General features: G+C 35.6%; 1 protein-coding gene across 3 annotated transcripts in view; it reads left to right on the top strand.

The window, feature by feature from the left end:
• Positions 1 to 12006, top strand: part of LOC145693736 (uncharacterized) — a 627490-nt gene that overhangs the window by 522554 nt on the left and 92930 nt on the right. The window contains exon 4 of one of the 3 annotated variants that reach the window (XM_081770031.1): positions 7057 to 7095. The exons of the other annotated variants lie outside the window; for them this stretch is intronic. The gene's annotated coding sequence lies outside the window, so the exon portion shown is untranslated. The remainder of the gene's footprint in view (positions 1 to 7056; positions 7096 to 12006) is intronic. 3 annotated transcript variants of the gene reach the window in all.

Genomic DNA, 12006 nt, shown 5'->3' on the forward strand with positions numbered 1-12006 from the left:
AAGCGGAAGCATATTAATAACTCGTAGATAAAATTAAGAACAAATCAGGTCATACATTCACAAAACGAGGCAAGAAAAACTTTTCCTAAATTCAGACGAGAAGAGAAAGAATTGTTCTGGAATCGAGATGGGACAAGACTTGATCCATATTTTGAAATATCGATCGAAAATGCGAACACTAACAATTTAGATATTCAGCGTCTCCAGCTACAAGTAAACCATGGAGAGATATGTGTGCTACGAAGGTGGAAAGAGAATTACATGGATCACGAAGATCACAGATATTATCTGTTTATATACTTAAAATGTTTATTACTGCTAATCTAACTGTTATAACTGTACAGTATAAGCCTAATCCTATTAGCAACTACATTAATCTTTCTGTATGTACAATAAATACTTGTGTTCTTCAATACACTTTTATTATTATTATGTGCCCAGTGCACTCTTTACTTATCACAATTCATCCTTATCCTGTCAACAGCTATTACATATTTAATTTCCACAATATCTTCATGATAATTCATATCGCAAACATCCATCATAATTCTGTATCCTATTTGCACAGACTATGTCTTTTTAACTACATATAGGACATACTCATATTTGTAAGCACTTCTGTCCCAATCCTAATTCCAACATTATCGTGGAAATAACAACTCTAAAGTGGCCGGACAAACTACAAGAAAAAATAGGATAAAAGCAACTCACAACTAGATACCAGGAGACAAAAAATAACCTAGGAAACGTTGTCATACAATGTGGAGTGACGAAATCAGAAAAGCAGTGAACTAAAATGGGCAATGGTCGAAGTGAGACGGAATTCGGTGGTATGCCATACCACCTCTGGTTTTTCTATAATGAGGACATACCATCTCTGTTTTTTCAATGATCAAGACAATATCTAAATAGCCGGTATGTTGAGTCAAAATCATAATAAAACATACCGCCTCTGCTTTTTTTCCACTTCGAACACTGAAAATGGGAAAGAATTGTGCAAAATGAATAGTGTAAAGAAGAACTGGAGAGACTTTCATCCAGCAGTGGCTTAATAACGGTTGTTGTTGATACTGATAATGAATAAAATATACCTTAAGTGGTAGATCCTTCTTCTACTGTGAAGAGTAGCGAATGGTAGAGAAAGTGCTGAGCGGGTAGACGAGAAGAAGATTTGTTACACTAAAGTTAACACGATTTACATTTGTAGCAAAGCATTAGACGTTATTTTCTTTGTGGCAGCTTTGTTATTTCAGCGGAGTGGTTCCATCTCCAGCAGAGAGTTCTCCAGTGGCTGGAGGCTTCTCTTTTCTGAGATTCTCACGACGCCAAGACGTGACTTGGAGCCATAACAGCTTGTTTCACAAAACTCCTAACAAATACAGTAGCATTGCAGAAATAGTTGAAATTGGAATTTCAAAATATATCTAATCAAACTTTTAGTTAGATTACATAGCTACCTATTTAAAATGGTCTCGAATAAGCCTACAAAACACTTGCAGTCTTTATACATTGAGCAATCTTACTCATATTTTGTGTTTCGCCTTTGAAGAACACTTCTCTCATATTTTGACGTTTCAGTTGCATTCTTTTCCAAGAAGCTTGATTTAAAATGCATTTACTAATGGTAGAGCACAGGCCCGCAACTAGAGGGGGCCTAGCTTCCCCTGAACTTTTCGTGCCCCTCCAGACCTCAACACAAAAACACAATTTAGATATTTGTAAGAGAATTTTCGATGACTTGGCCAGCCCTAACATATTTATGCCCCCCCACCCCCCAAAAAGAACTCAGTGGCTGGTTTCGGGCCTAGTAGAACATTCACATAAATATTCCTTTCTTTCATTAGGATTTAATAATATAATCTGGTTATTATATTGAAATTAGTTGCCACTAAAAACTACATGTGAGGAAAACTAGTCCTGGAATTTATCACAAACATCAACTCAGAGACGTCAAAGTTTCTATTGCATTTCTACTAGAGCTCTTAAAATTGAAATGATTCATTAATTCGAACAAATATTCTAATAATACATCATTATTCGATCAATCATTTTTGTTTGATCTAATTCGATCAAGCCACTCCAAAGCATCTTTTCACACTGGTCGACTGGTTCACACTTTGTTTATCTCAAGAAAAATAACATTTCTAAACAGAATGAAGTAGCAAATCTTTGTCGTTGGAGGACAGAATGCATTTGTAATTAAAATAGGAATGTAGCATGCGATAATTGGGAATACTTTTCCTTCTAATATAACATTTTTTTGCATTTTTTTATGAATTGATACATCTATTTTTAATCATTACGCTTAAATTTAATTCTTCAGTTTTGAATTAATAGATTTAGCGAATAAATTTTCAAAATATTGTCGACTAGGTTCTTAAATTTACTCTGGGTTCAACTTGGCATATTATTTAATTCGCAAGATATTTAAAAATGCAAATTAATTTTCTAAAATAATTTTCTGCAAGGATCCAGGAATTCGTACTACCAAGAGAGGTTACTAGCCTTTATATTTTAGTCTTTTTCAATATTAAACTGACTAAAAGGCAAACAACGAGAACAGAAATATTCATCTCATCGCTTGCGAGTAGCGATCTCTCCCGCTCCTCTGGTCCTGGTGTCGATTTGAACGAAGTCGTTTGTCATTATTTAGCTTCGTGGTACTCAATGTGAGCGCTCTCGGTAACAAAGGGGCAATATACTCTTTTTATGTACCTCCAATCATGGAACTGAGGTATAAAGTTTAAGTAATATGAAAAGTGTTCGTCATATGATGCACTTGTATTTGTTTTTATTATTATTATTTATAAAGTGTATAATTATATAATAATTATGAAGCGCCCACTGCTGCCATTTCGGCGTCCTATCCCTCAGAGTAACTCCCTTGGCACCACATTTCACACTGGTTCACGAAACAAACTCTCTTGTGCAACAACGCCTAGTAAAAGTGGACAATTAATTATAACAATCGTTTTTATAGGATTTGTTATCATTTCATGGTTGCACCCATAATGTAAATGTGTACATACATGGTTTGGAGGTATTCTGACCAACGAAAATGAATGTTGTTATCTGAAATCACCTAAATTCTTAATTTCCACTTCTTTATTGTTTTGTACCCTTCTTAAGTCTTCTTGAACTATTAATATTTAAAAGACTCACCAATTTCTTCGTAATCTTTATTCCCAAAGAATGATGGTAATTTGGATACAGTTTTAATAAAGTTGATAATTTTCTTTTTTTTTTTCGAGTGTTGGTTACGAATCCATTTGAGTTAAATTTTGTGTATTGGTTTTGAAGTTGAAACAACCTATGAAATGTTTGTTTAAAATTGTAAATATTTTAAAAATAGATACAAAAGTTATTTGTAGCAGAGAAGGTCTACAGGTAATATTTACATTAAAAAGGATTTGTGAAAAGTGTTGAATACAGGAAATAAGTGGAATGTTATGTCCAGAGAATTGTTTCTTAAAAGTTAAAATTACAAAGTGAAAATATATCTATGACCCCTTAGCTCTTACAATCACAAGTATGTGAAACTACTGAGTGCGATTTGTCTAGTAGGGACTGCTTAGGTTAATTTAACGCGAGTATCAAGTTAAAAGCAATCTTATCTTTGATTCATTAAAAATTCAACTTTCAATAAGGAGTACTTTGATGAGATGATTGTATTTAGCTATAAATACTACACGGTAATGATTTAGACAAAAGCAGAAGCAAAGCTTAATAGTAAGTAATGAGTCAACACTATTGAAAAGATGTTGTTGAATTGAATTACAAGAATATTGAATAACATTGAGAGAATAGTCTATTACGATTGGAAAACCAGAAGAGTCGCGCTGATCTGCTACACATTAGAAACGTATTCACTCGTCCCACCATAACATATGTTAGAACTCCTTCGTGGCTAAGCAGTTAGCATCCGCGCCTTTGGCGTGGGAGAACCGGGTTCAATTCCCAGCGGGAGCTCATGTGGTTCGGATTCCAAGGTAATCAGTAGGTCCACGTCTCATATAGCCTCAGTACTCAAAGGGACATTAAATTCAAAATCAACTCAATAACATGGTGTATATTTATTAGATTTTACAGAATACATTTCTGAAATCGGGACCATCATTTTGACTTGTCCTATATATGTCTACGTTTATTCTTTGTAGAACTTGAAAACAAGTGTTTCTTTTACTTTGTAAAGTCCCTTTTTCGATACTGGTTGATGGCGTCGGTCCTTGGTAAGCGTTGTGTACATCTGTATGATACTTGTGAAGTTGTGAGGTGAATACAAAATACCGAATGCCTCGACAATATTTGCCTATTTAATGTAGTAGAATTACTCGAGTGATCAGATCACTCAGTTAATCCAATATATGAAAGAAAAGAAGGCAGGAAACAGATAACAAATGATGAGTGAGATATCAAAGATACGAGGCATGTCTGGAAAGTAAGTATCGTTTAAAAAAAAATACTAAAACAGATTTGTTCAAGTCAAATTTATTTTTACATGAAATAGCTTACTTTAAATTATTTTTCGACATAGTTTCCACCAATGTTCAAACACTTATCAGAGCGGGTGACCAACTTTTCGAAACCTTCCTCAACGAAACATCGCACCATTGATAACAACCATAACTCCACAACGGTTTTTTTTCGTCGTCGTCACTTTTATAGCGCTTACCGCCGAGCTAGCGCTTCAGGTGAAGGAACAAGTGGTAGTCAGTCTTTCACTGTAAGTCTCTACAATTTGAGGATGAATTTCCGCCGGCGTATTGCGTTGAAAAACCGGATAACAGAACGATTCTCACAGTCGGCGGGTTCAGCAATTGTTTTTAACATTATAAATGATGACAGGACACAGTACACTCACGTGAAGTCAACCGCACTGGTGTCAGTGTGGGTGAAAGCAATGAATCAGTCAAACGAGTGCGCATGCGCGGGCACGGAACACCAACACTAGCGCTACAGTGGTGTTCAAACGAAACGGTGCGTACTTGCCGGACACTTGGAAAGATTGGACAAGTCGGTCACCTGATCTGACAAGTGTTTGAACATTGGTGGGAACTAGGTCAAAAAATAGTTTAAGTTGTGCTCTTTTATGTACGAATAAATTTGGAATGAACAAACGTCTTTTAGGATTTCTTTTAAACGGTAATTATTTTCCGCACACGTCTCGTGTTTAAGAAACCACCAAAAGAAATAATGAAAACGTCAAACACGAGGGAAACAAGAGTTAGATAGAAAACTCATTTACAGATGAAAGAAGATATCAGAGAAACAAGACAGAAGATAAAGAAAAGAAAAGACTAACTGAAAAGTAAGACAACGACGTATAGCAAACTAAGACCTAAACAGACTCAACACTATTGTGTCCGTGTTTTTTAAAATTATTTAATGTATTTTCTTGTACTGAAGTGCATATATTTTTTCACGCGCTACCCTAGTCAATTGTTTTAAGTTGTCACAAGGAAGCGTGTGAGGTTAGATTAACATCGAAGTTGCATCACCCGACTATGACGTAATGTCACGTGGTATTATTATGGAGTCAAGGTAGGGCAAGACGAGCACTGCGGAGCTTCTAACCCCATTCACTCGCTGACGTTCGAGATGTTTCGCAACGTAACTAAATTACTTTTTATGCATTATATATTACGTACAAGGGAAAACAAAGAGTATTATTCTATCTTGTTTTAATGACAAAAATGTTATGAAAGTTTAAAAAAAACTTTCCTGGGGCTGGGTTTTAACTTTCACCAAAAGCGATTCTCATTACTATTTCGTACGCTATCATGCTCGACTACCAGGACCGACAGCAGCTAGCGTTTGATTTATGCTATATCTATGCTACGTGGCTAGAAACAAATAAGTTCAACCAATCAGAACCGTATATTTGGCTCCTATGCCTAGAGTTGAGCGTAATTAAAGTTATGCTTCTGAAGTGGATGGAGTTGTAGTAAAAAAAATATATAAATAAAAAAAAGTCAGATTAAGAACACGTTTAAATAAAGTAACACACTATTAAGAAAAATGCCTCGCCCCCAGCTTAAGGGGAATAAATTGAATAAGAGAGAGGGGATAAAAACGAAAGAAAAAGTGAGGAGAGAAAACAGAGACTAAGAGGCAGAAGCGTCTGTTCCATAAAGTCCTTAGCATACAGGTATCGGAAGGGGAAAGTGAAAATTTAAGAAAAAGAAGAAGAAACTTTGTGTATGAACTCTGTTGCAAGTTTTTTTTTTTTTTTTCTAAAATTTGCTACATTCACTCTTCGTGTTAAAAGTTTCTCGAAAATGCCAACAGTTCATATTTTTAAGTCTTCATCCCGGCGAAATTAAAATACCGCTAATTTTACAGTAATTATGTGATATCTCCAAATAGATAAAAGATAATCGAAATGTGGAACAAGAGCGCCCTAGACAATATTATTTTACATAAGAAACCGTTATTACCACTCACTTATCTGCTTTCGATTTCGAGCCATTTTGAAAATCGGCATTTATTTTCGCGTTTCTAAACAGCTGAAAACGGAAAGCCACTAGGTGACTTGTGATAACGGTACCTCACGCAAAATAATATTGCCTAGAGCGCTCTTGTTCCATATTTCAATTATATTTTATCTATTTGAAGATATCACATAATTACTGTAAAATTAGCGGTATTTTAATTTCGCCGGGATGAAGACTCTTAATAATTTTTGTTCTATTTGTTAAGTTCGCTAGAATAAGAATACTTCATTAAGTATCTTGAGGTTCTACTTGATCCAGTTGCATACACAGAATTACACAAAAGCTGGATAAAGCATCTAAGCTCCTATTTTTTGAGAACCTGCGTGTTATTTGTATGCATATGTTAATATGGTAAATGTTTATTTTTCGACAATTTCTTGTTGTAAGGTTCGGTTAAAACCAGAAAATGCCCATTTTTCCACATCATTGATCTGTTCAATATAGTATTGAACTTCATATACCAACGGCTTTGACTCTATTGGTTAATAAGTGTAATTTTCCTCCATTTGCTTTTCGAAATGGCTGACCATTTATTTATTTATTTATTTATTTATTTATTCAGATTGCTCGCCACCAGAACAGCTTACTGTTCCCTCAAAAGGTACGTCAAACAGCTACAATAGCAAGTCATTAACTTTATATCTTGTATGACGTGTTCTGTACAGTACTTACTGCTTGTAATAAAATATATGTTACATAATGAGTCCTTGGATACATTTAGCACTAACACTTCTTGTACATACAGCTGTTTATCAAAATAATGGAAATACCTGCAGAAATTTAAGTTATCTGGTTAATATTGCGCAGACCAGCGTAGCCTGCCTATACAGCAACAGTGATTCATTGTGGAATACAGGCGTATAAGTCATGAATAGTTTTAGGCAGTGTGGCACTCGGTTCCGTCAGTGAGAGTAGACGAAAATATCTGCTCCGGAGTTTGAGATGCAGAAGTGATAACAATTGTCCAATAATATTGAAGTGTGAAAATTGGACGGACAGGGGAGGTGTTAAGGTTCATCCCGTTCATGAAACGACGTCTCAACAGCCAACCAATGTGGGTTGGGGCCCTGAAAAATTGAACCATTGGCCCGAAAAAAATCTGGTTCACAGAAGCAAATGGCCACTTAAGTATCCACGTAATCATTAACAAAGTACTCCCTGTAGGGTAAAATTCCCAGACATGCCATCAACAGGATTTTGAGATATGCTCTGACTTTATGATTAGTCCAAAGTACTCAAACGATAAGCCTTGATAGCAGTGAACACATAATCCTTTGGCGCGATGTTGGAAGTATTAAGGATCGTCAGCAGCACGGTCTCTCGTACTCGGGAAAACAAATGCTGCGCTGTTTTCTTTCACGTTTATAAGTGAAGAAAACGTGATACCGTGACGAAATACATCGCATCACACTTTATTCCGAACACACACACACACACACACACACAAAAAAAAAAAAAAAAAAAAAAAAACAGAGCTGCCGGTACCTAACATTTCCGACTTCCCTTCAAAACATTGGATGTCCATTGTTGTCAAAGCTTAACTCTTGCCTACTTTGGACTCCCTTTGAAATCAGGGTATATCTGAAAACTCTATTGAGAGCATATCTGAGAATTACACCCTGTAGGAAATACCCTGTCCACCTATTGAAAATCGATGAAATATGCACTTTTGAATTGTGTATGCATGGGTTCCTTTATGCTGATAAGGATCACCATCGACAATTTCTGGAATTCGAAATAGGGCCTGTTAAAATTTAGCTTTTTCTCGATTTTGGACAGTCCTAGCTCTGAAACTATGCATTTTTCGCTATAGCTCCATATGAACTTTTTCTCTTATTTTGATATGAGGAATCACCTCTTACAGTTTGTCGGTATAGTTCATTAACACCCTGTATATAAGCAGAAAATAATTACAATAAAGTGCTTTAAAGTAGACAATAATTCATGACTGTTATCTATAAAGAAACTTTGAAGTCTGTTCCAAGTCAAACAAGTTAATATCTCATAAAATTATCATCAAAGCTAGTTTTATATTAAATATTAATTTGTGTGACTTAGAACAGACATCAAATTTTCCTTATATATAACAGTCATGAATTATTTTCTGCTCTCAAACCCTTTATTGTTATTATTGTTATTATTTTCCACTTCTTAACACTTGTATAAACATTTACCTTTAAAATAAAATTAAAGTGAGTTCCAAGGCAGGTGTTTTTACATCGTCATGCTGAATGTCTTCGGGGTCTTTACTTTGACTTTAATCATGTTCAGTATTATGATTATTATTATTCATCTTTGCAAAAAATTTTCACCTTATTAAATTTTCGTTCTCCATGCGCTCCTGAGAACTTGTGCTCATAGGTTTGGAAATTGCAACCTGACTGCGGATGTTGAGGGCATGCAACTCGCGTCCGACTAAGATTGTCGCAATAGAATGTTCAAGCGTTGAGCTCCGCATCACTGTATACTCCTTTGCTATAATTTTCTTCAATGCTGGATGATTCCTTTCCTTCCGTTCAATATCACTTTTCGCTCAGGTTGTTTTACCATGAGTTCTGTATACCGTCATCACTTAGATACTCTTCCTCGAGGCGCACTTACTATAGTGGCCACCAGTGTTCCCACAGTCCTAGCTCTTAGAGGGGGCTGAAAAGTAATACCAAATTGAAACAAAAAGGGTTAAATTCATTATTTTATACCAGTGGTACAATTCTATGGAAACCAATGGAACATGCCTTTATAACACGAAACTAAAAGAGATAAATATTTTTCCCACATATGATCGTCCCTGATTTAACTTTAGACCTATACATAAATTTTGTTACAACGCGTCGCTATAGATCTATAAAACTCAGAAATGTTCGGGCATCTTTATATTCGTCGATATGGTGTTACTAGTAAACAACTGAGCCCGGTAAGAAGGCAACTACGTCAATGTATATTTTTCAGGCTGTTATCATTTTGGTGTAGAATCTTTGCAACGACACATAAATTGTAGACTTACTTGAGCACACGCTGCTCTTCTTCAGAATATTCAACACTTGTTCTAACTTTTTTTTTTTTTAAGATTTCAAGCTAAAATTCCCACCACATTGCTACTTTTTCGTCTCCTTCAACCGTGGCGTCATTGATTTCATGGATAGCTCGAATTACGAATTTTCCACATAAAGTTTGTAGCGTTATGCGGTGCAACGTCACAGAATGAATATTCAACAACATTTTTTAATAGTCCAACACAAAGTATGGGTAACGTGAGTCGTGAAATGTAGGAAGAGTCCTACTGATACTTTCGAAAATGTGACAAGTGTTTGTTAAATGATGCTGAATTGGGTAGAATTATACCAACTTTTTCACAAAAGGGGCTGAACATGACAGCGTGATACCAACGGGCCGATGAATGACAAAAAGGACTGAATTTGGATCAATTGTATCAAGTATGGCAACACTGCTGGCTACGTAGATAAGCCAACTAACCGTTTGTACCGAAATATCCTTGAAATTCTAACTAAATATCTAGTCTGGTTCTCGCCCCTCAAGTCTCCCAGTTTAGAATATGCTCATTTTTTCTTGTGTTCCGACACTATGTACTTCCAGAATTGTAAATAGAGTGAAATTTATTAGAATTTGGTGACAATCAGGCCTTGAACAGAAAACGATTACCAGCTATCTGGAGTTTCGCTACCCTGTAAAGCTAAAAACTTATTTTTGGTTAGACATCGAATGTTAGTTTAGTTGCCTGTTATTGTTTGATTTTGCCGCTGTGTCGGTACCGAACTAAGTAAAAATTATTAGTACCAACTTGCCACAGTACCAACATCGTTAAGTCTTGTAAAGTCCTTCTTTGGTGTAGCCCAGTAACAGGGCTTCTAGCAGGCCACTTTGTTGGTCTAGAGCAAATAAGGATGTAATGGGGAGTTAAGCATTACATCACTGACAACAACGTATAGATTGTTATCCAAAATGGGAGGCAGATCAATTCTAAAGTCTATTGTGCATTGTTTTGCATTAAATATAAGTTCCGGAGCCTTATTCCATTGATTAATATTAGGCAGCACAACGTTCACTGTTCATTGTGTCTCTTAGAAGACAATGATCTACCACTTCTTCCAAGCACAATCCAGACATACCCAACATTTGCTTCAGATGGGAAAACCACTTCTCAAACAAATCGTTGATGTTAGTTTGCTGTGAATCATCTTGACAGTTTTGGTGCCGACCGTTGCATTTGTGTCACTTTCACTTGTACGCAACATTATGTATTTTCAACTTTAAACTCTGGACGTATGCACCAGACATCTATATATACATGCGAAGATCCCTTATGGGCTACACACGTCCATATATGATTTTGTCCATTTTGTCCAGAATTAAGCACCATAATTACCCTTTATCTAGTGTAAATCAGATTATAAGCTTCCTTAGGTCTAGGATATAGAAGATACGGCAGAAAGGACGTTCCTATTTGGCAACCTAACAAGTTCAAAACAAAATAAGATACGAGAATTACAATTTTCGAGGGAAAAGGGTGTCAATACAATTTTAAATCAATATATTTGTAATAAACATGACTCCGAAACTGCGGAGTTCTTTGTGCCGCACCCTGTACGTAAAGAGAGAAAGACAGAGAGTACATTTTATGTAAAGAAGGTATTAAATATAAATAATAAGTTTGAAAGAACGATAGTTGAGCTTGAAACAAACATGTACATTGGTGTTTGAGAAGTGACGATCAATTTCTATAGATTAATAAGCGTCTATTGAAGCCACTTATTCTGATGATTGAGAGAAACTACCCATTGTATTCGATGAAATAATTTGACTAGGGTAGGTTTTGTGGATACAAAATTAATTTACATAGAGTAATATTTACCAATGTATATCGAAACAGAGATGGTTTTTGTCAACATCCGTACAAGAGGATAATTTACTTATAACTGATCTCTCCCTCATAATCCATCTAATTTGATGATGCATTAGAATGACAACTACATCTTTTACATGGAGTGTGCTTCCAGCTTGCTAATGAAGGAGGTAGCGCTTGGCTCCTGCTAATTACTCGGTCGTTTCAAGGATCACTTTTACATTGTTTCTATCAACACGTGAAACCAATTACACTGGCTGTGTCAAGCGTGAAATGGCGAGAATTATTTATTAACGCCTAATTTTATTTCGAGTGAGGTTTGTATCAATATGTGCCACTGTCACGATACGTGGAGTATGCTTCATTTCAGCACGTGTTAAACATCATCTGAACACAGAGGGTTCTTATAATTGACTACAGCAGTATGAAGTTAGTTCCTGTTAGTTGCCATAGTGATTATATATTACAACATAGGGTAAATGCATCAGTAGTTAATCGTTTAGGGGTGAATTTATTTGTAAATTTATTACATATATAATTTCTAATTATAATGTCTTGATAGTGGTTAAATAGAATGAATGAACATGTCGTCGTCTGAGATTCAACGCTGCCATTGTATCTCAGATTTTGGCGATTTTGAATTTTTGGTAT

Source organism: Thermobia domestica, chromosome 8 (assembly GCF_964235325.1).
Source record: "Thermobia domestica chromosome 8, izTheDome1.hap1.1, whole genome shotgun sequence".
In the NCBI taxonomy this organism is placed as follows: domain Eukaryota; kingdom Metazoa; phylum Arthropoda; class Insecta; order Zygentoma; family Lepismatidae; genus Thermobia; species Thermobia domestica.